The sequence below is a fragment of the Somniosus microcephalus genome, chromosome 16 (assembly GCF_052327205.1).
Source record: "Somniosus microcephalus isolate GS21.2 chromosome 16, FLI_Smic_1.0, whole genome shotgun sequence".
Taxonomy (NCBI): Eukaryota; Metazoa; Chordata; class Chondrichthyes; order Squaliformes; family Somniosidae; genus Somniosus; species Somniosus microcephalus.
In genome coordinates, this window is record NC_141002.1 from 4,714,904 (window position 1) to 4,741,913 (window position 27,010).

At 47.2% G+C, this 27,010-nt stretch overlaps 1 protein-coding gene across 4 annotated transcripts in view; it reads right to left on the minus strand.

The window, feature by feature from the left end:
- The window catches only part of mical3a (microtubule associated monooxygenase, calponin and LIM domain containing 3a), a 706,722-nt gene that overhangs the window by 533,948 nt on the left and 145,764 nt on the right, over positions 1-27,010 (minus strand). The window lies entirely within an intron of this gene.

A 27,010-nucleotide genomic window follows, 5' to 3' on the forward strand; every position in this document is an offset into this window, starting at 1 on the left:
CCTATCTTAGTATCATCTGCAAACTTTGATATGTTACACTCGGTCCCCTCCTCCAAATCGTTAATATAGATTGTAAAGAGTTGGGGACCCAGCACTGACCCCTGCAGAACACCACGAGTTACTGATTGCCAGTCTGAGAATGAACCATTTATCCCAACTCTCTGCCTTCTGTTAGATAGCCAATCCTCTATCCATGCCAGAATATTACCCCCAATCCCGTGATTTTTTATCTTAAGCAATAATCTTTTGTGTGGCACCTTGTTAAATGCCTTTTGGAAGTCTAAATACACTACGTCCACTGGTTCCCCTTTATCCACCCTGTATGTTACTTCCTCAAAGAACTCCAGCAAATTTGTCAAACATGACTTCCCCTTCATAAAACCATGCTGACTTTGTCCTATTAAATTATGATTATCCAAATGTCCTGTTACTGTCTCCTTAATAATGGACTCCAAAATTTTACCTACCACAGATGTTAGGCTAACCGGTCTATAGTTTCCAGCCTTCTGTCTACTGCCCTTTTTAAATAAGGGTGTTACATTAGCAGTTTTCCAGTCTGCCGGGACCTTTGCTGAATCCAGGGAGTTTTGGAAAATTATTACCAATGCATCCACAATCCCTACCGCCACTTCCCTCAAGACCCTAGGATGTAAGCCATCAGGTCCAGGTGATTTATCCACCTTGAGTCCCATTATTTTACCGAGTACCACTTCCTTAGTGATTTTGATCGTGTTTAGCTCCTCCCCCCCATAGCCCCCTGTTTGTCCAGTGTTGGGATATTCTTAGTGTCCTCTACTGTAAAGACTGATACAAAATATTCATTCAGTGTTTTTGCCATCTCCATATTTCCCACCATTAATTTCCCGGTCTTATCCTCTAAGGGACCAACATTTACTTTATTCAAGCTTAGCACGCTTGTTTGAGATCCAACCTACTCACCCTCTAATTGAATATGGAATTCAACCATGTTATGGTCACTCATTCCAAGGGGATCCTTGACTAGGACATTTTTACTTAATCCTGTCTCGTTACACAGGACCAGATCTAAGGTTGCTTGCCCCCTGGTCGGTTCAGTTACATACTGCTCAAGAAACCCATCCCTGATACACTCAATGAACTCATCCTCAAGGCAGCCCTGCCCAATTTGATTTGTCCAATTAATATGATAGTTAAAATCCCCCATAATTATAGATGTTCCCTTATTACAAGCCTCAACTATTTCCTGATTGATACTCCGTCCAACAGAGTTGCAACTGTTCGGAGGCCTATAGACTACGCCCACTAGTGTTTTTTTCCCCTTATTATTCCTTACCTCCACCCAAACTGTTTCATTATCCTGATCTTTTGACCCAATATCATTTCTCTGTATTACAGTGATTCCTTCCTTTATTAACATAGCCACCCCACCTCCCCTTCCTTCCTGCCTGTCCTTCCTAATTGTTAAATAACCTGGTATGTTTAATTCCCAGGCATTGTCACCCTGCAGCCATGTTTCTGTAATGGCCACAAGATAATACCCATATGTAGTTATTTGTGCCATTAACTCGTTTATTTTGTTACGAATGCTACGTGCATTCAGATAGAGAACTATCAAATATGTTTTGTGACACTTAGTTCCTGCTTTTGCCCTTTTTATTACTTTACCTTTTACTCCATACCTTCTGCCCCTTCCTGACTAGCTCTGGTTTTTAATTTCCCCACTGCTACCTAAGTCTATGACCTTCTCTGTTGTCATTTTTATTATTTGCTCTCTAGGAACCTCCCACCCACTAGTTAGTTTAAAGCCCTCTCTACAGCCCTAGTTATATGATCTGCCAGGACTCTAGTCCCAGCACTGGCCAAGTGAAGCCCGTCCCAACGGAACAGCTCCCTCCTGCCCCAGTACTGGTGCCAGTGTCCCAGGAAGCAAAACCCATTTCTCCCACACCAGTCTTTGAGCCACGCATTTAACTCTCTAATTTTATTTGTCCTAGCCAAATTCGCTCGTGGCTCAGGTAATAATCCAGAGATTATTACCCTTGAGGTTCTATTTTTTAATTTGAGCCCTAGCTGCTCATACTCCTTTAACAGAACCGGCTTCCTAGTCCTATCTACGTCGTTTGTACCAACATGGACCACGACAACTGGATCCACCCCCTCCCACTGCAAGTTTCTTTCCAGCCCAGAGGAGATGTCCTTAACCCTGGCACCGGGTAGGCAACACAGCCTTCGGGACTCTCGCTCTCGGCTGCAGAGAACTCTATCTATCCCCCTAATAATACTATCCCCTACCACTACAACATTTCTATTTACTCCCCCCTCTTGAATGGCCCCCCGTTCCACGGTGCTGTGGCCAGGTTGCTCATCCTCCCTGCAGTCCCTGCTCCCGTCCCCACAGGGAGTAAGAACCTCGAACCTGCTGGACAAGAGCAAGGGCTGCAGCTCCTCCAGCTCTACCTCCTGGATCCCCGTACCTGCCTCACCCATAGTCACACCGTCCTGTCCCTGACCATGGGCTACATCTGAATTACTTAACTCCATAGGTGTGACCACCTCCTGATACAGAGTCCAGGTACTTCTCCCCCTCCCTGATGTGTCGCAGTGTCTGAAGCTCAGACTCCAGCTCATCAACACGGAGCTGGAGTTCCTGCAGCAGCAGACACTTGTCACAGACGTAATCACCGTGAGCCTCAATGGGGTTCACCGGCTCCCACATCTCGCAACAGTAACACATCACCTGCTCCATTCTATGTAATTAATTACATTTTTTATTGTTAGTTATGGACACCCTCTGCCTGATTTTAGATGCTAGTATCCCCTTTAATTAATTGGATTTAAATTAAATCAATCCCTCTAGTTACACCAGTTAAATGGTTTACCAACAGTCACTCTGCACCAGAAAGGCCTTATCAACTACAACCCACAGAGTTAAAGTTTGAAAAGAGCACCTAACACCCCATTTAACCTAACTCACACTTACCCAAACTCACAGCACTCTTTGATGACTCGCACTCGGTGCTTGCTCGCACTAGGACTGATCTTTTTATACTGTTTGTTTGTTTACAGCCAAATGAGTCACCCCTGCTGATTGGTTAGAAAACTGGTTTCCACTGCCTGCTGTGCCAATTTACTCCTACTGCAGTGTAACCTTGTTTTACTCTTCTTAAACCAACAGAATCCCAAATATTTAACTTTTCCCCTTTACTTAAACTGCTTAAGTAATCTTATCAAGAATGATTTAAAGAGAAATAACAATTAAAGAACTCTCACACTTGCCCAAACTCACAGCACTCTTTGATGACCAAGTTTTGGACTTGGGCAAGTCACTCTCAATACTAACGTGAAATTCTGTCATATTATGATCACTCTGTCCCAGAGAATCCTTTACGATGAGATTGCTAATTAACCTTGTCTCATTACACAATACAAGAATTAAATAGTCTGTTCCCTGGTTGGTTCCACGATGAATTGTTCGAGGAAACTGTCCCGAATGCATTCCATGAACTCGTCCTCCAGACTACCTTTGCCAATTTGATTTGTCCAGTCCATATGAAGATTAAAGTCCCCCACGATTATTGTATTACCTTTGTTACAAGCTCCTACTATTTCTTCATTAATATTCTGTCCAACGGTATAGCTACTGTTAGGGGCCTATATATTACTCCCACCTGTGTTTTCTGCCCCTTGTTATTCCTTATCTCCACCCATACTGATTCTACTCCCTGATCTTCTGCGCTAAGATCCTTTCTCTCTACTGTCCTTATGTCATCCTTTATTATCAGGGCTACTCCCCCTCCTTTTCCATTCTGCCTGTCTTTTCGAAACGTCAAGTACCTTGGAACATTTAGTTCCCAACCTTGGTCACCTTGCAACCACGTCTCTGTAATGGCTATTAGATCAAACCCATTTATCTCTATTTGTGCCACTCGTTCGTCTATCTTGTTGCAAATGCTTCGTGCATTCAGATAAAGAGCCTTTAATTTAAATTTTTTACCATTATTCCCTGCTTTGACCTTATTCTCTGCTGCATTGCTACCGTTAAACACTCTGTCGCTTCTTGTCGCACTCTGCTTATTTTTACCCAAATCACTGTACTGCTCTATTGCCTTGACCTTTCTCCTTAGATTTCTGAATTTCCCCTCACCTAACTCCTCCCCCCTTTTTTTTTTAGTTTAAAGCCCTATCTACAGCCCTAGTTATTCGATTCGCCAGGATGCTGGTCCCTGCCCGGTTTAAGTGGAGCCCGTCCCGTCTGAACAGCTCCTTCTTTCCCCAGTACTGGTGCCAGTGCCCCATGAATTGAAACCCCTTCTTCCCACACCACTCTTTGATCCACACATTTAACTCTCTGATCTGCTTGGAGGGAGGGCTTTAGTTTCCTGGATCACTGGGTCTGCTTCTGGGAAAGGTGGGACTTTTACAAGTCGGACGGTTTACACCTGAACCAGAGGGGGACCAATATCCTTGCGGGGAGGTTTGCTAGCACTGCTGGGGGGGGTTTAAACTAACTTGGCAGGGGGATGGGATACAGAGTGGAACTATAGTAGGGGGTGATTTACAGCCAAATACGGAGGAAAAAACAAGTCAGCTGGGAAGGCAGAGCAAATATGTGAAGGCAAAAGGGAATATGGCAAGGCTGGAAGGCATTTATTTTAATGCAAGGAGTCTTGCAAATAAGGTGGATGAACTGAAGTTGTTGCTGAACACATGGGAGTACGATATTGTTGCTATCATGGAGACATGGTTGAGGGAGGGTCAGGACTGGCAGCTCAATATTCCGGGGTATAGAATCTTCAGGCGAGACAGAGGGCGGTGTAAAAGGGGAGGGGGTGTTGCAATATTAATTAAGGAATCAATTACTGCTGTAAGGAGGGATGATATATTAGCGGGTTCCTCTAATGAGGCCATATGGGTAGAACTTAAAAACAAAAAGGGGGCAAACACTTTGCTGGGAGTGTACTATAGGCCCCCGAACAGTCAGGGGAACAGATATGTAGGCAAATCTCAGAGAAGTGCAAAAATAATAGGGTAATAATAGTGGGGGATTTCAACTTCCCCAATATTAATTGGGATAGTCAGAGTGTGAAAGGCTTAGAGGGTGCAGAATTCTTAAAGTGCATCCAGGAGAGCTTTTTGAGCCAACATGTAGAAAGTCCTACAAGAGAGGGGGCGGTACTGGACCTAATTCTAGGGAATGTAGCCGGGCAAGTGGTGGAAGTGTCAGTAGGAAAGCGTTTTGGCGGCAGTGACCATAATTCGGTGAGATTTAAGGTGGTCATGGAAAAAGACAAAGACGGCCCGGAAATAAGGGTTCTAAATTGGGGAAAGGCCGATTTTAATATGATAAGGCAGGATCTGGCCAAAGTGGACTGGGAGCAGCTACTTATAGGAAAATCCACATCAAAGCAGTGGGAGACTTTCAGAAGGGAAATAGAGAGAGTACAACGCCAACATGTTCCTGTAAAGGTCAAGGGTGGGACCAATAAGCAAAGGGAACCTTGGATGACAAGGGATATACAAAAATGCATCAGGAAAAAAAGGGGGGCTTTTGGCAGTTACAAAAGACTAAACACGGAGGAAGCCCTAGAGGAGTATAAAAAGTGCAGGGGCATACTTAAAAAAGAAATTAGGAGGGCGAGGAGGGGCCATGAAATAACACTGGCGAGCAAAATAAAGGAAAATCCTAAGATGTTTTATAAGTATATTAAGGGCAAGAGGATAACCAGGGAAAGGGTAGGGCCCATTAGGGACCAAAGTGGCAATCTGTGTGTAGAGCCAGATGATGTAGGCGGGGTTTTAAATGAATTTTTTGCATCTGTGTTCACTATGGAGAAAGACGATGTAGACATAGAAATCGGGCAAGGGGACTGTGACATACTTGAACATATTAGCATCGAGAGGGAGGAGGTACTAGCGGTTTTAGCAGGCCAAAAAGTGGATAAATCCCCAGGCCCGGACGAGATGTGTCCCAGGCTGCTGTGGGAGGCAAAGGAGGAGATTGCAGGGGCTCTGACACAAATTTTTAGAACCTCTCTGGCCACAGGGGATGTACCAGAGGACTGGATAACAGCTAACGTAGTACCATTATTCAAGAAGGGTAGCAGGGATAAACCAGGGAATTACAGGCCAGTGGGCCTAACATCTGTGGTAGGGAAATTATTGGAAAAAATTATGAGGGACAAAATTAGTCTCCACTTGGAGAGGCAAGGATTAATCGGGGATAGTCAGCATGGCTTTGTCAAGGGTAAATCATGTCTGACAAATCTGATTGAATTTTTCGAGGGGGTGACTAGGTGTGTGGATGAGGGAAATGCTGTGGATGTGGTTTACATGGATTTCAGTAAAGCTTTTGACAAAGTCCCGCATAGGAGACTGGTCAAGAAGGTAAGAGCCCATGGGATCCAGGGTGCCTTGGCGCGTTGGATCCTAAACTGGCTGAGTGGCAGGAGGCAGAGGGTGATGGTCGAAGGTTGCTTTTGTGACTGGAAGCCTGTGTCCAGTGGGGTACCTCAGGGATCGGTGCTGGGACCCTTGCTGTTTGTGATCTACATAAATGATTTGGAGGAGAATGTAAAAGGTATGATCAGTAAGTTTGCAGATGACACGAAAATTGGTGGGGTGGTAAATTGCGAGGAGGAAAGCCTCAGGCTACAGGACGATATAAACGGGTTGGTCAGATGGGCGGAAAAGTGGCAAATGGAATTTAACCCTGAAAAGTGCAAGGTGATGCATTTTGGACGGACAAATAAGGCAAGGGAATACACAATGAGTGGTAGGACCCTAGGAAGTACAGAGGGTCAGAGGGACCTTGGTGTACATGTACATAGATCCCTGAAGGCAGCGGAACAGGTAGATAAGGTGGTTAAAAAGGCATATGGGATACTTGCCTTCATTAGCCGAGGCATAGAATATAAGAGCAGGGAGGTTATGATGGAGCTGTACAAAACGCTGGTGAGGCCACAGCTGGAGTACTGTGTGCAGTTCTGGTCGCCTCACTATAGGAAGGATGTGATTGCTTTGGAGAGGGTGCAGAGAAGATTCACCAGGATGTTACCTGGGATGGAGCGCCTCAGCTATGAAGAAAGACTAAACAGGCTGGGGTTGTTTTCCTTGGAGCAAAGAAGGCTGAGGGGGGACCTGATTGAGGTGTACAAAATGATGAGGGGCATAGATAGGGTAGATAAAGAGGAACTTTTCCCCTTAGTAGGGGGGTCAATAACAAGGGGGCATAGATTCAAGGTAAGGGGCAGGAGGTTTGGAGGGGATTTGAGGAGGAACTTTTTCACCCAGAGGGTGGTTGGAATCTGGAATTCACTGCCTGAAAGGGTGGTAGAGGCAGGAACCCTCATAACATTCAAGAAGCATTTGGATGAGCATTTGAAATGCCATAGAATACAAGGCTATGGACCAAATGCTGGAAAATAGGATTAGACTAGACAGGGATTGATGGTCGGCGCAAACACGATGGGCCGAAGGGCCTCTTTCTGTGCTGTATAACTCTATGACTCTATGCCAATTTGCGTGTGGCTCAGGTAGTAATCCAGAAATTATTACTCGAGGTTCTGCTTATTAATTTAGACCCCAGCGTGTCAGCTGTGGCTCAGTGGGTAGTACACTCGCCTGAGTCAGAAGGTTGTGGGTTCAAATCCCACTTCAGGGACTTGAGCACATACGGCTAGGCTGACACTCCAGTGCAGTGCTGAGGAAGTGCTGCACTGTCAGAGGTGACGTCCTCCGGATGAGACGTCAAAACCGAGGCCCCGTCTGCTCTCAGATGGACGTAAAAGATCCCATGGCAGTATTTCGAAGAAGAGCAGCGGAGTTATCCCCAGTGTCCTGGCCAATATTTATTCCTCAACCAACATAACAAAAACAGATTATCTCGTTATCACATTGCTGTTTGTGGGACCTTGCTGTGCGCAAATTGGCTGCAGCATTTTCCACATTATAACAGTGACTTCACTGCAAAAAAAAAATTACTTCATTGGCTGTAAAGCGCTTTGAGATGTCCGGTGGTCGTGAAAGGCGCTATATAAATGCAAGTCTTTCTTTTTTCTTTCTAGCTCCTCAAACTCCTTCAGCAGAACCTCATTCTTAGTTCTACCTATGTCGTTGGTTCTTACATGGACCACGACAACTGGATCCCCCCCCTCCCACTCCAAGTTCTTCTCCAGCCGCGAGGAGATATCATTAACATTGGCATCGGGCAAGCAACAGCCTTCGGGACTCTCATTCGTGGCTGCAAAGAACAGTATCTATCCCCCCTGACTAAACTGTCCCCTACTACTACCACATTCCTTCCTTCTCCCCCCACTTGGATGGCTCCCTGTACCACAGTGCCGTGGTCAGTTTGCCCATCCTCCCCTGCAGTCCTTTTCCTCATCCATACAGGTAGCAAGTACCTCGTACCTGTTGGACAAGATCCAGGGCTGAGCATCCTCCATCACTACATCCTGGTCCCTATACCTTCGTGACTCGCAGTCACACCCTCCTGTCCCTGACCACTGACAAACTCTAAAGTACATAAGAACATAAGAAATAGGAGCAGGATTAGGCCATTCGGCCCTTCGAGCCTGCTCTGCCATTCAATGAGATCATGGCTGATCTTCTGCCTCAACTCCATTCACCGGCCCTATCGCCATAGCTCTTGATGCCCTTACTAGTCAGAAATTTATCGACTTCCGTTTTGAATATACCCAATGACCCACAGCACTTTCGGGTAGAGAATTCCAAAGATTCACCATCCTCTGTGTGAAGAAATTTCTTCTTATCTCAATCCTGAATGGCCTACCCTTTATCCTGAGGCTGTGGCCCCTGGTTCTAGACTCCCCAGCTAAGGGAAACATTCGCCCAGCATCCACCCTATCAAGCCCTGTATTAATTTTGTATGCTTCAATGAGATCCCCTCTCATTCTTCTGAATTCAAGAGAATACAGGCCTAGTTTACTCAATCTCTTCTCATACAGTCCCGCCATCCCAGGAATCAATCTCGTGAACCTTTGTTGCACTCCCTCTATGGCAAGTATATCCTTCCTTAGGTAAGGAGACTAAAATTGTACACAGTACTCCAGGTGTGGTCTCACCAAGGCCCTATATAATTGGAGTAAGACTTCTTTACTCCTGTACTCAAATCCTCTTGTAATGAATGCCAGCATACCATTTGCCTTCCTAATGGCTTGCTGCACCTGCACATTCACTTTCAGTGACTCATGTACAAGGACACCCAGATCTCTGAGCATCTGCATTCCCCAATCTTTCACCATTTAGGAAATACTCTGCCTTTCTGCTTTTTCTACCAAAGTGGATAACATCACATTTATCCACATTATATTCCATCTGCCATGTTCTCGCCCACTCACTGAGCCTGTTGAGATCCCCTTGCAGCCTCTTCACATCCTCTTCGCAACAACAACTGACACCTAGCTTTGTATCATCAACAAATTTGGAAATGTTACATTTAGTCCCCTCATCCAAATCATTGATATAGATTGTGAATAGCTGGGGCCCAAGCACCGATCCTTGCGGTACCCCACCAGTCACAGCCTCCCATCCTGAAAAAGACCCGTTTATCCCTACTCTTTGTTTTTTGTCTGTTAACCAATTCTCAATCCATGCTAGTATATTACCCCCAATTCCATGTGCCCTAATTTTGTTCACCAACCTCTTGTGTGGGATCTTATCGAAGGCCTTCTGAAAATCCAGATACACCACATCTACCGCTTCCCCTTTGTCTACTCCACTTGTTACATCCTCAAAAGAACTCCAATAGGTTTGTCAAACAGGATTTCCCTTTCATAAATCCATGTTGACTCTGCCCAATCTTACTATTAGTTTCTAAGTGCCCAGTTATTGCATCCTTTATAATAGATTCCAGCATTTTCCCAACTACTGATGTGAGGTTAACAGGTCTGTATTTCCCCATTTTCTCTCTCCCTCCTTTCTTAAATAGCGGGGTTACATTTGCTATCTTCCAACCTGCAGGATCTCCAATCTTCCAGAATCTATAGAATTTTGGAAGATGACAACCAATGCGTCCACTATCCCAAGGGCCACCTCTTTCAAAACCCTAGGATGTAGGTCATCCGGTCCTTGGGGTTTATCGACTTGTCGTCCCATTAGTTTTTCTAGTACTGTTTTATAACTAATAATAATTTCTTTAAATTCCTCATTCGCGCCACACCCTTGGTTTTCTCGTATTTCTGGGAGGTTTTTCTGTCTTCCTCCGTGAAGTATTTATTTAATTTGTCTGCCATTTCCTCATTTCCACATTATAAATTCTCCCGTCTGACTGTAAAGGACCTACATTTATCTTCGCTAGTCTTTTCCTTTTCACATACCTATAGAAGCTTTTACAGTTCGTTTTTATATTTTTTGCTAGTTTGTGCTCATAATCCATTTTCCCTTTCTTTATCAATTTCTTGGTCCCCCTTTGCTGATTTCTAAAAAGATCCCAATCCTCAACACTGCTTAACCTAAAGGGTGTGACTGCATCCTGGAACAAAGTGTCCAGGTGATCTACATATTGACTGGGCAAATCAAATTACCACCAATGGTGTGGAGGACGATTTCTTGGAATGCCCGCGAGATGGTTTCCTGGATCTGGTACTGTGCAATGAGAAAGGGCTAATCAATAATCTTGTGGCAAAGGGGCCTTTAGGGACAAATGACCATAATATGGTTGAATTTTACATTAAGTCTGAGAGTGATGTAATCCAATCTGAAACTAAGGTCTTCAATCTAAACAAAGGAAACTACAAGGGTATGAGGGACAAGTTGGCCATGGTAGATTGGGAGACTACACTAAAATATATGATGGTGGACATACAATGGCAAACATTCAAGGAAATAATGCATAATTTGCAACAAACATATTCCTCTAGGGCATAAAAACCCAAAAGGAAAAGTGATCCAACCATGGCTAACAAAAGAAATTAAAGCTGGTATTAAGCCAAAGGAGGAAGCTTATAAAGTTGCCAGAAAAAGTGGTCAGCCTGAGGATTGGGATCTTTATAGAAATCAGCAAAGGGGGACCAAGAAATTGATAAAGAAAGGGAAAATGCAATATGAGAACAAACTAACGAAAAAAATAAAAACGGATTGTAAAAACTTCTATAGGTATGTGAAAAGGAAAAGACTGGCGAAGGTAAATGTAGGTCCTTTACAGTCAGAGACGGGAGAATTTATAGTGAGGAATGAGGAAATGGCAGAGAAATTAAGTACTTTGTTTCTGTCTTCACGGAGGAAGACACAAAAATCTCCCAGAAATACGAGAAAACCAAGGGTGTGGCGAGAATGAGGAACTGATTAGTAAAAAAACAGTACTAGCAAAATTAATGGGACTAAAAGTCGATAAATCCCAAGGACCGGATGACCTACATCCTAGGGTTTGAAAGAGGTGGCCATTGGGATTGTGGACGCATTGGTTGTCATCTTCCAAAATTCTATAGATTCTGGAACGGTTCCTGCAGATTGGAGGATAGCAAATGTAACCCCGCTATTTAAGAAAGGAGGGAGAGAGAAAACGGGGAACTACAGACCTGTTAGCCTCACATCAGTAGTTGGGAAAATGCTGGAATCTATTATAAAGGATGCAATAACTGGGCACTTAGAAACTAATAGTAAGATTGGGCAGAGTCAACATGGATTTATGAAAGGGAAATCCTGTTTGACAAACCTATTAAGGGTTCTTTAAGGTTGTAACTAGTGGAGTAGACAAAGGGGAACCAGTAGATGTGGTGTATCTGGATTTTCAGAAGGCCTTCGATAAGGTCCCACACAAGAGGTTGGTGAACAAAATTAGGGCACATGGAATTGGGGGTGATATACTAGCATGGATTGAGAATTGGTTAACAGACAGAAAACAAAGAGTAGGGATAAACAGATCTTTTTCAGGATGGCAGGCTGTGACTAGTGGGGTACCGCAAGGATCGGTGCTTGGGCCCCAGCTATTCACAATCTATATCAATCATTTGGATGAGGGAACTAAATGTAACATTTCCAAATTTGCTGATGATACAAAGCTAGGTGGCAGTGTCAGTTGTAGTTCTGAAGAGGATGTGAAGAGGCTTCAAGGGGATCTCGACAAGCTCAGTGAGTGGGTGAGAACATGGCAGATGAAATATAATGTGGATAAATGTGATGTTACCCACATTGGTAGAAAAAACAGAAAGGCAGAGTATTTCCTAAATGGTGAAAGATTGGGGAATGCAGATGCTCAAAGGGCCCTGGGTGTCCTTGTACATGAGTCACTGAAAGTGAATGTGCAGGTGCAGCAAGCCATTAGGAAGGCAAATGGTATGTTGGTCTTCATTACAAGAGGATTTGAGTACAGGAGTAAAGAAGTCCTACTCCAATTATATAGGGACTTGGTGAGACCACACCTGGAGTACTGTGTACAATTTTGGTCTCCTTACCTAAGGAAGGATATACTTGCCATAGAGGGAGTGCAACGAAGGTTCACGTGATTGATTCCTGGGATGGCGGGACTGTCGTATGAGAAGAGATTGAGTAAATTAGGCCTGTATTCTCTTGAATTCAGAAGAATGAGAGGGGATCTCATTGAAGCATACAAAATTATTACAGGGCTTGATAGGGTGGATGATGGGAGAATGTTTCCCTTAGCTGGGGAGTCTAGAACCAGGGGCCACAGCCTCAGGATAAAGGGTAGGCCATTCAGGACTGAGATGAGAAGAAATTTCTTCACACAGAGGGTGGTGAATCTTTGGAATTCTCTACCCCAGAGGGCTGTGGGTCATTGGGTATATTCAAAACAGAAGTCAAAGATTTCTGACTAGTAAGGGCATCAGGGGATATGGCGATAGGGCCGGTGAATGGAGTTGAGGCAGAAGATCAGCCATGATCTCATTGAATGGCAGAGCAGGCTCGACGGGCCGAATGGCCGACTCCTGCTCCTATTTCTTATGTTCTTAACTTTCCTCCTCCCTGATGCATCGCAATATCTGCAGCTCGTACTCCAGCTGAACAATTCTGAGCCGAAGTTCCTCGCGTTGCAGACACTGCAGGTGTGGTTGCTCAGGATCAGGATGCTCTCCAGAAACTCCCACATGCTGCAGTTACGACCCACTACCTGCCCTGCCATCTCTAGCCTTGTTTTATTTATTAATTAATTAGTTAAAGCTTTTATTCAATCAATATTTTAGTTTTATTGTTTGATTATTTTATTTAGTTTAAGTTATTAATTTAATAAGTACCAGCAAGTTACAGTTTCTCAGCTCTTAATTTAACCACCTTCCCTAACTTAGAGAGCAAAACAAAAAGTCGCAAGTTTGGGAGGTGCTGACGAAGAAGCCTTGGCGAGTTGCTGCAGTGCATCTTGTAGATGGTACACACTGCAGACACGGTGCACCAGTGGTGGAGGGAGTGAATGTTTAATGTGGTCCATGGGGTGCCAATCAAGTGGGCTGCTTTGTCCTGGATGGCGTCGAGCTTCTTGAGTATTGTTGGAGCTGCACTCATCCAGGCAAGTGCAGAGTATTCCATCACACTGTTTACTTGTTGATGGTGGAAAGGCTTTGGGGAGTCAGGAGGTGAGACACTCGCCGCAGAATACCCAGCATCTGATCTGCTCTTGTAGCCACAGTATTTATCTGGTTGGTCCAGTTAAGTTTCTGGTCAATGGTAACCCCCAGGATATTGATGGTGGGGGATTCGGCGATGGTAATGTCGTTGAATGTCAAGGGGCAGTGGTTAGACTCTCACTTGTTGGACACAGCCTGGTACTTGTGTGGCACGAATGTTACTTGCCCAAGCCTGAATGCTTTCCAGGTCTTGCTGCATGGACTGCTTCATTACCTGGGGAGTTGCGAATGGAACACTGTGCAATCATCAGCGAACATCCCCACTTCTGCCCTTATGATGAAGGAAAGGTCATTGATGAAGCAGCTGAAGATGGTTGGGCCTAGGACACTGCCCTGAGGAACTCCGGCAGCAATGTCCTGGGGCTGAGATGATTGACCACCAACAACTACAACCATCTTCCTTTGTGCTAGGTATGACTCCAGCCAGTGGAGAATTTTTCCCCAGATTCCCATTGACTTCAATTTTACTAGAGCTCCTTGATGTCACACTCGGTCAAATGCTGCCTTGATGTCCAAGGCAGTCACTCTCACTTCATCTCTGGAATTCAGCTCTTTTATCCATGTTTGGACCAAGGCTGTAATGAGGTCTGGAGCCGAGTGTCCTGACAGAACCCAAACTGAGCATCGGGGAGCAGGTTATGGGTAAGTGCCGCTTGATAGCACTGTCAATGATACCTTCCATCACTTTGCTGATGATTGAGAATAGACTGATGGGGTGCTAATTGGCCGGATTAGATTTGTCCTGCTTTTTGTGGACAGGACATATCTGGGCAGTTTTCTACATTGTCGGGTAGATGCCAGTGTTGTAGCTGTACTGGAACAGCTTGACTAGAGGCATGGCTAGTTCTGGAGCACAAGTCTTCAGCATGACATCCGGGATGTTGTCAGGGCCTGTAGCCTTTGCTCAACCGTTTCTTGATATCATGTTGAATGAATCAAATTGGCTGAAGACTGGCTTCTGTGTTGGGGACCCCAGGAGGAGGCCGAGATGGATCATCCACTCGGCACTTCCGGCTGAAATGGTTGCAAACGCTTCAGCCTTGTCTTTTGCACTTGCATGCTGGGCTCTGCCATCATTGAGGATAGGGATCTTCATGGAGCCTCCTCCTCTCATTAGTTGTTTAATAGCTACAACACTGGCATCTACCCAAAGACTTTGCTAAGTGGCAGAAGAAGTCTTTTAAGTGCATTTACTGAATTTTAGTGAGTAAAAAAGTGAATTATTTGAAGTAAGTTAAATTTTTTAGAGTAAATTAAGCTGTTGGGGAGTTGAAACCGGAAGTAGAATCCGGGTATAAAAAGGGGCGGGCTTAGAGCTGCAGGCTGAGTGCAATCGCATTGAGTTTAAGCAGACTTTGCTAAGTGGCAGAGTTTGGGCAAGTGGGAGGTGAGGGGGTGCTTGTTGCTCTGTTTTGCTTCTCTCTCTCAGGCTAATCCAACACTGCGTACGTGGAGCAGTGAGACAATTCAACCAGACAGGTCCCCCAGACAGCTTCCACGAGGGAGGTTGGTGATCAGCTGGTTGGTAGGTTCTCTTCCTTCTCTTCTATACCTTTAAGTTGTTAAGTCCTATTAAATAGTGGTGTAATATTATCTATATCGGGGCAGAGGGTCTTCATAACTAATAATAAGAAATTTAATTAATTACACAGATATGGGTGAACAGGTTATGTGTCACTGTTGTGAAATGTGGGAGCTGGTGGACCCCATTGAGGCTCACGGTGATTACATTTGCGATAAGTGTTTGCTGCTAGAGGAACTCAAGCTCCATGTTAGAGCTTGAGACTGAGCTTCAGACACTGCGACACATCAGGGAGGGGGAGAAGTTCCTGGACTCTTTTTCAGGAGGTGGTCACACCTATGAAATTAATTACTGCAGATGTAGTCCGTGGTCAGGGACAGGACAGTGTGACTACGAGTGAGGAAGGTACAGGGATCCAGGATGTAGTGTTGAAGGAGCCGCAGCCCTTGCTCTTGTCAAGCAGGATTGAGGCTCTTACTCCCTGTGAGGGCAGGAGCGGGGACTGCAGGGAGGATGAGCAACCTGGCCACAGCACCGTGGTGCAGGGGGCCATTCAAGTGGAGGGAGTAAAAAGAAATGTTGTAGTGGTAGGGGATAGTATCATTAGGGGGATAGATAGGGTTCTCTGCAGTCAAGAGCGGGAGTCCCGAAGGCTGTGTTGCCTGCCCGGTGCCAGGGTTAAGGACATCTCCTCTGGGCTGGAAAGAAACTTGGAGTGGGAGGGGGAGGATCCAATTGTCGTGGTCCATGTTGGTACAAACGACGTAGATAGGACAAGGAAGAAGGTTCTGTTAAAGGAGTATGAGCAGCTAGGGGTCAAATTAAAAAACAGAACCTCTAGGGTAATAATCTCTAGGTTATTACCTGAGCCACGAGCGAATTTGGCTAGGACAAATAAAATTAAAGAGTTAAATGCGTGGCTCAAAGACTGGTGTGGGAGAAATGGGTTTTGCTTCTTGGGACACTGGCACCAGTACTGGGACAGGAGGGAGCTGTTCCGTTGGGACGGACTCCACTTGGCCAGTGCTGGGACTAGAGTCCTGGCGAATCATATAACTAGGGCTGTAGAGAGGGCTTTAAACTAATTAGTGGGGGGGAGGTTTCTAGAGAGCAAATAACAGAAATGACAACGGAGAAGGTCATAGACTTAGGTAGCAGTGGGGAAATTAAAAAACAGAACGTGTCAGGAAGGGACAGAAGGTATGGAGTAAAAGGTAAAGTAGTAAAAGGGGAAAAAACAGGAACTAAGTGTCACAAAACATATTTGAAAGTTCTTTATCTGAATGCACGTAGCATTCGTAACAAAATGAATGAGTTAACGGCACAAATAACTACATATGGGTATGATCTTGTGGCCGCAGAAACATGGCTGTAGGGTGACCATGACTGGGAATTAAACATACCAGGTTATTTAACAATCAGGAAGGACAGGCAGGAAGGGAGGGGAGGTGGGGTGGCTATGTTAATAAAGGAAGGAATCACTATAATACAGAGAAATGATATTGGGTCAAAGGAGCAGGATAGTGAAACAGTTTGGGTAGAGATAAGGAATAATAAGGGGAAAAAAACACTAGTGGGCGTAGTCTATAGGCCTCCGAACAGTTGCAACTCTGTTGGACGGAGTATTAATCAGGAAATAGTTGAAGCTTGTAATAAGGGAACAGCTATAATTATGGGGGATTTTAACTATCATATTAACTGGACAAATCAAATTGGGCAGAGCAGCCTTGAGGATGAGTTCATTGAGTGTATTAGGGATGGGTTTCTTGAGCAGTATGTAACTGAACCGACCAGGGGGCAAGCAACCTTAGATCTGGTCCTGTGTAACGAGACAGGATTAATTAAAAATGTCCTAGTAAAGGATCCCCTTGGAATGAGTGACCATAACATGGTTGAATTCCATATTCAAGTAGAGGGTGAGAAGGTTGGCTCTCAAACAAGCGTACTGAGCTTGAATAAAGGAGACTATGAAGGTATGAGAGCGGAATTGATTAGAGTGGACTGGGAAAATAGATTAAAGGGTAAGACGGTCCATGATCAGTGGTGTACATTCAAGGAGTTATTTTACAACTTCCAAAAAATATATATTCCACTGAGGAAAAAAGGGTGTAAAAGAAAAGATAGCCATCCGTGGCTAAGTAAAGTAATTAAGGATAGTACCCGACTAAAAACAAGGGCATATAAGGTAGCCAAATCTAGTGGGAGGATAGAAGATTGGGAAGTCTTTAAAAGACAGCAAAAAATAACTAAAAGATTGATTAAGAAAGGGAAGATAGATTATGAAAGTAAATTAGCAAAAAATATAAAAACGGATAGCAAAAGTTTCTACAGTTATATAAAAAGAAAAAGGGTGGCTAAAGTAAATGTTGGTCCCTTAGAGGATGAGACCGGGAAATTAATGGTGGGAAACATGGAAATGGCAATAACGCTGAACAAATATTTTGTATCAGTCTTTACGGTAGAGGACACTAAGAATATCCCAACACTGGACAAACAGGGGGCTCTAGGGGGAGAGGAGCTAAATACGATTCAAATCACTAAGGAAATGGTACTTGGTAAAATAATGGGACTTAAGCCGAATAAATCCCCTGGACCTGATGGCTTACATCCTAGGGTCTTGAGGGAAGTGGCGGTAGGGATTGTGGATGCATTGGTAATAATTTTCCAAAACTCCCTGGACTCAGCAAAGGTCCCGGCAGATTGGAAAACTGCTAATGTAACACCCTTATTTAAAAAGAGTAGTAGGCAGAAGGCTGGAAACTATAGACCTGTTAGCCTAACATCTGTGGTTGGTAAAATGTTAGAGTCCATTATTAAGGAGACAGTAACGGGACATTTGGATAATCATAATTTAATAGGACAAACTCAGCATGGTTTCATGAAGGGGAAGTCATGTTTGACAAATTTGCTTGAGTTCTTTGAGGAAGTAACATACAGGGTGGATAAAGGAGAACCAGTGGACGTAGTGTATTTAGACTTCCAAAAGGCATTTGACAAGGTGCCACACAAAAGATTATTGCTCAAGATAAAAACATCACGGGATTGGGGGTAATATTCTGGCGTGGGTGGAGAATTGGCTCTCTAACAGAAAGCAGAGAGTTGGGATAAATGGTTCATTCTCAGACTGGCAATCAGTAACTAGTGGTGTTCCGCAGGGGTCAGTGCTGGGTCCCCAACTCTTTACAATTTGGAGGAGGGGACCGAGTGTAACATATCAAAGTTTGCAGATGATACAAAGATGGGAGGGAAAGTAGTGAGTGAGGAGGACATAAAAAACCTGCAAAGTGACATTGACAGGCTAAGTAAGTGGGCAGAGATTTGGCAGATGGAATACAATACTGGAAAGTGTGAGGTTATGCACTTTGGCAGGAAAAATCATAGAGCAAGTTATTATCTTAATGGCAAGAAACTGGAAAGTACTGTAGTACAAACGGATCTGGTGCACGAAACTCAAAAAGTTAGTATGCAGGTGCAGCAAGTGATCAAGAAGGCCAATGGAATGTTGGCTTTTATTGCTAGGGGGATAGAATATAAAAACAGGGAGGTATTGCTGCAGTTATACAAGGTATTGGTGAGACCGCACCCGGAATACTGCATACAGTTTTGGTGTCCATACTTAAGAAAAGACATACTTGCTCTCGAGTCAGTACAAAGAAGGTTCACTCGGTTAATCCCGGGGATGAGGGGGTGGTCATATGAGAAGAGGTTGAGCAGATTGGGACTCTACTCATTGGAGTTCAGAAGAATGAGAGGCGATCTTATTGAAACATATAAGATTGTGAAGGGGCTTGATCGGGTGGATGCGGTGAGGATGTTCCCAATGATGGGTGAAACTAGAACTAGGGGGCATAATCTTAAAATAAGGGGCTGCTCTTTCAAAACTGAGATGAGGAGAAACTTCTTCACTCAGAGGGTGGTAGGTTTGTGGAATTTGCTGCCCCAGAAAGCTGTGGAAGCTACATCATTAAATAAATTTAAAACAGAAATAGATAGTTTCCGAGAAGTAAAGGGAATTAAGGGTTACGGGGAGCGGGCAGGAAATTGGACATGAGTCTAGGTTCGGAATGGTCATGGCCCTGTGGGTAGTGGAGCGGGCCCAGGGGCCATGTAGCCTGGTTCTGTTCCTGTTTCATGTGTCTAATTCTGTGTTAGATTTCAGGAGATGGTTTTATTCCTGTTCCTGGCTGGGGTGGAGATCGCCTTTACAGAAGGTAAGTACTGTAGAAAATATAGGGACAGAGTGATCTCCTGGAAGAGTTTCGATCGCCTAGATGGGTCGGAGAGGAATTTCCCAGATTTTTTCTCCCAAATTGGCCATTGGGTTTTTTATCTGGTTTTTCGCCTCTCCCGGGAGATCACATGGGTTCGGGTGGGATGGAGAGTGATAGAAGATTTGAGGTTAGGATCAGATCAGCCATGATCTTATTGAATGGTGGAGCAGGCTCGAGGGGCCGATTGGCCTACTCCTGCTCCTATTTCTTATGTTCTTAAAATTGCCCAGCTATGTCCTGTCCACAAAATCCTGGACAAATCCAATCCGGCCAATTACCACCCCATTAGTCGACTCTCAATCATCAGCAAAATGATGGAAGATGTCGTCGACAGTGCTATCAAGCAGCACTTACTCACCAATAACCTGCTCAGCGATGCTCAGTTGGGTTCTGCCAGGACCACTCGGCTCCAGACCTCATTTCAGCCTTGGTCCAAACATGGACAAAAGAGCTGAATTCCAGAAGCGAGGTGATAGTGACTGCCCTAGACATGAAGACAACATTCAACTGAGTGTGGCATCAAGGAGCTCTAGTAAAATTGAAGTCAATGGGAATCAGGGGAAAACTGCCTACTGGCTAGAGCCATACCTAGTACAAAAGAATGTTGCGATTTTTGGAGGCCAATCATCTCAGCCCCAGGGCATCGCTGCAGGAGTTTCGCAGATCAGTGTTCTGGGCCCAACAATCTTCAGCTGCCTTATTAATGGCCTTCCCTCCATCATAAGGTCAGAAGTGATGATTGCAGTGTTCAGTTCCATTTGCAATTCCTCAGATAATGAAGAGACCATGCCAGCATGCAGCAAGACCTGGACAACATCCAGGCTGGGCTGATAAGTGGCAAATAAAATTCGTGCCACACAAATGCCAGGCCATGACCATCTCCAACAACAGAGTTTAATCATCTCCCCCTGACCCCCCACTTTTGACCAGAAACTTAACTGAACCAGCCGCATAAATGGGGTGGATACTGGACCAGGTCAGAGGCTGGGCATTCTGCAGCGAGCGGCTCACCTCCTGACTCCCCAAACCTTTCCACCAACTACAAGGCACAAATCAGGAGTGCGATGGAGCCTGGATGGGTGCAGCTCCAACAACACTCAAGAAGCTCGACACCATCCAGGACAAAGCAGCCCGCTTCTTTGGCACCCCATCCACATTCACTCCCTCCACCACCGATGTACCGTGGCTGCAGTGTGAACCATCTACAAGAAGCACTGCAGCAACTCGCCAAGGCTTCTACGACAGCACCTCCCAAACCCGTGACCTCTACCACCTAGAAGGACAAGGGCAGCAGGTGCATGGGAACAACACCACCTCCAAGTTCCTCCCCACGTAATGCACCATCCTGACTTGGAAATATATCCTTCGTCACTGGGTCAAAATCCTGGAACTCCCTCCCTAACAGCACTGTGGGAAGCACCATCACCACACGGACTGCAGCGATTCAAGAAGGCTGTTCACCATCGCCTTCTCAGGTGCAGTTCGGGATGGGCAATAAATGTTGACCTTGCCAGCAAAGCCCATATCCCAAGAATTAATGGGAAAAAAGCTCTGCTCGGGTTTGAATAGGAATAAGCAACAGTCCGGTTCAGCCTGAGACAGTGGCCAGGGAGGGAGCTGGAATCCCTTGCGAAAGGGAAGGCGTGTTCACACACTCAAAGACCCTTCTGAAAGAGAGGGGACTAAAAAATTGATAGCCCCTGAAAACGGACGCGGGGATCGCGATGCGCGATTAACGCGATCAAAGTAATGTAAGCAGCACACAAACCTGGTGCTGCCTGCTAATTCAAATGATAGTGGCCTGCAGCCCAGCACAAAACGCACTGCAGAGTAGCTGCACGCTCAGTAGGGGGCCCAAGTTCATATGAGGCTAGCACGAATTAAAGCTAACCTGCACTTCTTAAGCCAGCCTGCACCTCTTGAAGGGGAGGTGCAGTTTAACAACACCAGGTGCTGGAAGTAATTGCAGAAGGAAGTTTCGACTGGGAAACATTCAGCAATGGCACAACAGGCCAGAGAGAGGGCTCCAAGGTGCTCAGGCGCAGCACTGGTGGCCTTAGTGCAAGAGATGGAGAGGAGGAGAGAGGTCCTGTTGCCACAGGGTACCAGACAGGCAGTGGGAGCAGATAGCCACGCAGGCCAATGCCAAGTGTTGTCCAGAGGATGCAGTGCCAGAAGAAGTTCAATGACCTCACACGAGTAGTCAAGGTCAGTGAATGCATCTTCAAATGCCATATCCCACAAACTGCACCACTGACTTCTCTCACTGCTCATTTCACCATACCCCCAGTACTCATCTACCAACAATCGCCATCAATCACGACTCATACCTCACATTCATATGCTTCATCTCACCCTCACACACTTGCTACTGCTGCAAGCCTCAGACCCATATTTCCAGCTTGCGCACACTGCCAGCTATTCAACCATGACAGTCACATCACCCAAACACATTGAACCACACTCACCGACACACTTCCCTCTCTCTTGCAGGACAAGGTGGCGCACAACCGTAGGCAGCAGCAGCTTACCGGAGGTGGACAGATGCACCTCCATATCCTGACCCCACTCGAGGAGACGGTGCTCAGCATAATTGGAGTGGCTGTGACTGAGGACATGGTGCTGAAACAATTGAACATAACGGTACGCTCATACCTAATCCTCCTTCTCACACCCCACTTCCCCCTCATCCCACAATCTCTTGTGACCTACAAGCTGCAGATGCACCCCTTGCTCCCCCCCCCCCACCCCTCATCACAACCCTACCCTTGTGTCATTCTCATTTCAGAGACCCAAGAAATCCAACCTGGCCAGGCAGTGGTGGAAGAGGAGAGTGATGATGAAGAAGAAACACCATCACTTCATCAGACACTCGCAGCCACCAGCTCAGATACTGGCACTGGCCAGACTTTACAGGGTAGCTTAGAGGCGGACTCTGCACGTGGCGAGTCACTGGGCATGAGTGGGCTGCAGCCAGGGCAGGGGGAAAGGGTAGCGCAGGTGCCAGCTCCCCAGAGGGCGAGGTCACACACAAGTTCTGCTGCACAGGACTCAGATGAAGACTTTGATTGGGCGGCACAGAGAACAAAGCTGATAGGTACGCACAACAAAATGCTTGGTGCATTGGCAGGCCTGCCAGAAAGCCTGAATGCAATGTCAAGGAGCATGGAGGAGTCCAGCACCAACCTTGCACAGGGCCTTGGGCAGATCTTGGAGCCCATCCTTTCTAGTGTGGAAGAGGTGGGCAGATCCATTAGCGACTTATGGACCCAACCATGATACAACATCTGATGGCCGATGTCTCAGCTTCCACTGCAGCACAAGCAGAAGCCACCCAATGTCTGAGTGCTGCAGTGGAAGTTCAGACTGAAGTTCTGCAAGCTCAGCTTGCTGCCATGCAAGCACAGACTACTGCCATCATGGCTGTGGTTACCAGTGTTGAAAGGGGCTTGCAGGGTCTCACAGCAATCCAACAATCTGTCCTCCAACAGATTACTAGGATTGCTGAGGCGCCTACCCGGAAGAGTGGCAGTGGCTCCGTGGAGGCCGACCCTGCTGTCCTCTCAGGATGACTACATTCATCCTCCCACCCCTGCCACTCCACCAGTGCCCTTTCTGTTGCCTGTCAGCCAGCCAGCCCAGACTGCTGCCATACTGAAGTGGTACAGTCCGAAGCCAGGCCTACTAGGCCCAGAGCTGCTCAAGGTCGTCCTGCAAGGTCATCTGGAGTCTCTCCCAATGAAAGTCAGCAGCCTTCCACCAGCCATGCTGCAGCCACTGGGGCAGCACTGCATAGGAGCACTAGGACAGGCAAAGGCACACTGAAGACAGGCACTAAGGGAATGCACAAGGATGTAGTTGACTTTTGAATGAAATATTGTAACAGTTTGATTCATAAAAATGGTTTGGAATGCCTGTTTTGTGGTAGCTTTTATTGTAGTGTTGTGGCCAAGAGGACGCTGCGATGGTCCGTAACAGAGGGAAGGTAAGGTGTGGAACAATTGGTGAATGGGGAATTGGGGTTGCATTCACTGGTACTGCAGTTGGATGAGTCGATCATGGACAGCCCGGGCAGAAAGGGGCTGTCTGGGTTGCCTCCTCTCTTTCTCCTCTTCTGCTTCCTCCTCCTCAGCTGCTCGCCGTATGCCTGGTGGGGAGGGCTGGGCCCTTATGATGGCGAGGTTGTGGAGCATGCAGCAAACCACAATGAATCTTGAGACGTGCTCTGGCGAGTACTGCAGGACTCCCAGAGAGCGGTCCAGGCAGCGGAAGCGTTGTTTAAGGGCGCCAATGGTCTGCTCTGTCAGATTCCGTGTGACAGCCTGCCTTTCATTGTGTGCGGGCTGCCCACATGTGCATGGGTTGCACAGCGAAGTCATGAGCCAGGTGGTCAGCGGATAGCCCTTGTGCCCAGTAGCACCCTCTAGTTTGTCGTGGTGGCTCAAATGCTGATGGTACAGCGGGCTGGCCCAGAATGAGGGCACCATGACTGCTGCCAGGATACCGAGCATTGACCTGCATGATGCGCTGAGTATGGTCGCACACCAGCTGGACATTGAGGGAGTGGAATCCCTTCCGCTTGCACTACGTCTCCGAGTTGAGAAGCGGAGCCCTCAAAGCGACATGTGTGCAGTCAATGGCACCCTGGGGAAGCCTGCTATCCTGGCGAAGCCATGTGCTCGCTCCGCCTGCTTCTCTCTGGCATGAGAGAATGAAATGTATTCAGCTCCCTTTGCATCCAGAGCCTCACTCACCTCTCTTACACAGGAGTGGATGGCGAACTGGGAGATATTACAAAGGTCGCCTGCTCCAGTCTGGAAGGAGCCCGACGTGAAGAATTTCAAGGCCACGGTCACCTTTACTGCCGCTGGCAATGCCATTCTCGCCTGGACTGAGGCTGCAGGTCTGCCTGCAGCAGGTGGCCGATTTCAGTGCGCACCTCCTTTGTAAAATGGAGATGTCGCACACACTGTTCCTCGTCGAGGTTGAGGCAGGAGAATTGCTCCCTGAAGATCCTGGGTGAAAATGGCCTCCTGCTGAGAGCGCTTCTCCCCTTGCTCCTCCTCCTGCCTCTCCTAGCAGCTTGTCCTGCTCTGTGTCGCCTCTGCTCATTCTCCGTCATGCTGCAGGTCAAGGGGGGTTACAAACCACTGCATCCGTGTCTGGGAGCAACTGGTCTGAGCAGACCCCTTGCAAGTCAGTACCAAGCCCTTGAGCACGTGCCACACCACTCCTTGTAGATTTCAGGCAACTTTAAAGAAATCTAGAAAGCGCCAAAAGCCCTCTACACACTCAGCAACAACTAGTAGACATCAATCAGCAACCAAACTGCAAGTAGGTGATGATCCCTTTAAATAGCGCTGGTGGTGGGTCCTTCGTACTGCTGAACGTGTGTTCAGCTGGAGGAGGTTAAGAAAGGGCGTGAGCTCCAGCGTTGAGGTCGAAAATGGCAGCACTGGCATCGAATCAGCGTTACATGCTGACTGACATCACGATCTGCGTACTCTGCATACTTCCGGCGCACGCTCCCAGCACCGAAGCCAACGCCCTCACCAAAATGGCGTCCGGCACGGCCCACACCAGAAATATGCATGTACTGCTTAGTCGCCATTTATGACCAAAAACGGCATCCATAGCACCCAAACAACGGGCACTACGCAGCCGAATTTTTAGCGCAAGGCGTGTTCACACTCTCAGCAAGACCCTTGTGAAAGTGGAGTGAAAGGACTTCAACCTGTACACATCAGGTCCGGGCCGGACATTACACTGACATCAGGTCCGGGCCAGACATTACACTCACATCAGGTCCGGGCCGGACATTACACTGACATCAGGTCCGGGCCGGACATTACTCTCACATCAGGTCCGGGCCGGACATTACACTGACATCAGGTCCGGGCCGGACATTACACTCACATCAGGTCCGGGCCGGACATTACTCTCACATCAGGTCCAGGCCGGACATTACACTCACATCAGGTCCGGGCCGGACATTACACTGACATCAGGTCCGGGCCGGACATTACTCTCACATCAGGTCCGGGCCGGACATTACACTGACATCAGGTCCAGGCCGGACATTACACTCACATCAGGTCCGGGCCGGACATTACTCTCACATCAGGTCCGGGCCGGACATTACTCTCACATCAGGTCCAGGCCGGACATTACACTGACATCAGGTCCGGGCCGGACATTACACTCACATCAGGTCCGGGCCGGACATTACACTGACATCAGGTCCGGGCCGGACATTACACTCACATCAGGTCCGGGCCGGACATTACTCTCACATCAGGTCCGGGCCGGACATTACACTGACATCAGGTCCGGGCCGGACATTACTCTCACATCAGGTCCGGGCCGGACATTACACTGACATCAGGTCCGGGCCGGACATTACACTGACATCAGGTCCGGGCCAGACATTACACTGACATCAGGTCCGGGCCGGACATTACACTGACATCAGGTCCAGGCCGGACATTACACTCACATCAGGTCCGGGCCGGACATTACACTGACATCAGGTCCGGGCCGGACATTACACTCACATCAGGTCCGGGCCGGACATTACACTGACATCAGGTCCAGGCCGGACATTACACTCACATCAGGTCCAGGCCGGACATTACACTCACATCAGGTCCGGGCCGGACATTACACTGACATCAGGTCCGGGCCGGACATTACACTGACATCAGGTCCAGGCCGGACATTACACTCACATCAGGTCCAGGCCGGACATTACACTCACATCAGGTCCGGGCCGGACATTACACTCACATCAGGTCTGGGCCGGACATTACACTCACATCAGGTCCGGGCCGGACATTACACTCACATCAGGTCCAGGCCGGACATTACACTCACATCAGGTCCGGGCCGGACATTACACTGACATCAGGTCCGGGCCGGACATTACACTCACATCAGGTCCAGGCCGGACATTACACTCACATCAGGTCCGGGCCGGACATTACACTGACATCAGGTCTGGGCCGGACATTACACTGACATCAGGTCCAGGCCGGACATTACACTGACATCAGGTCCGGGCCGGACATTACTCTCACATCAGGTCCGGGCCGGACATTACACTGACATCAGGTCCAGGCCGGACATTACACTCACATCAGGTCCGGGCCGGACATTACACTGACATCAGGTCCAGGCCGGACATTACACTCACATCAGGTCCGGGCCGGACATTACACTCACATCAGGTCCGGGCCGGACATTACACTCACATCAGGTCCAGGCCGGACATTACACTCACATCAGGTCCGGGCCGGACATTACACTCACGTCAGGTCCGGGCCGGACATTACACTCACATCAGGTCCGGGCCGGACATTACACTCACATCCACATCAGGTCCGGGCCGGACATTACACTGACATCAGGTCCGGGCCGGACATTACACTCACATCAGGTCCGGGCCGGACATTACACTGACATCAGGTCCAGGCCGGACATTACACTGACATCAGGTCCAGGCCGGACATTACACTCACATCAGGTCCGGGCCGGACATTACACTCACATCAGGTCCAGGCCGGACATTACACTCACATCAGGTCCGGGCCGGACATTACACTCACGTCAGGTCCGGGCCGGACATTACACTCACATCAGGT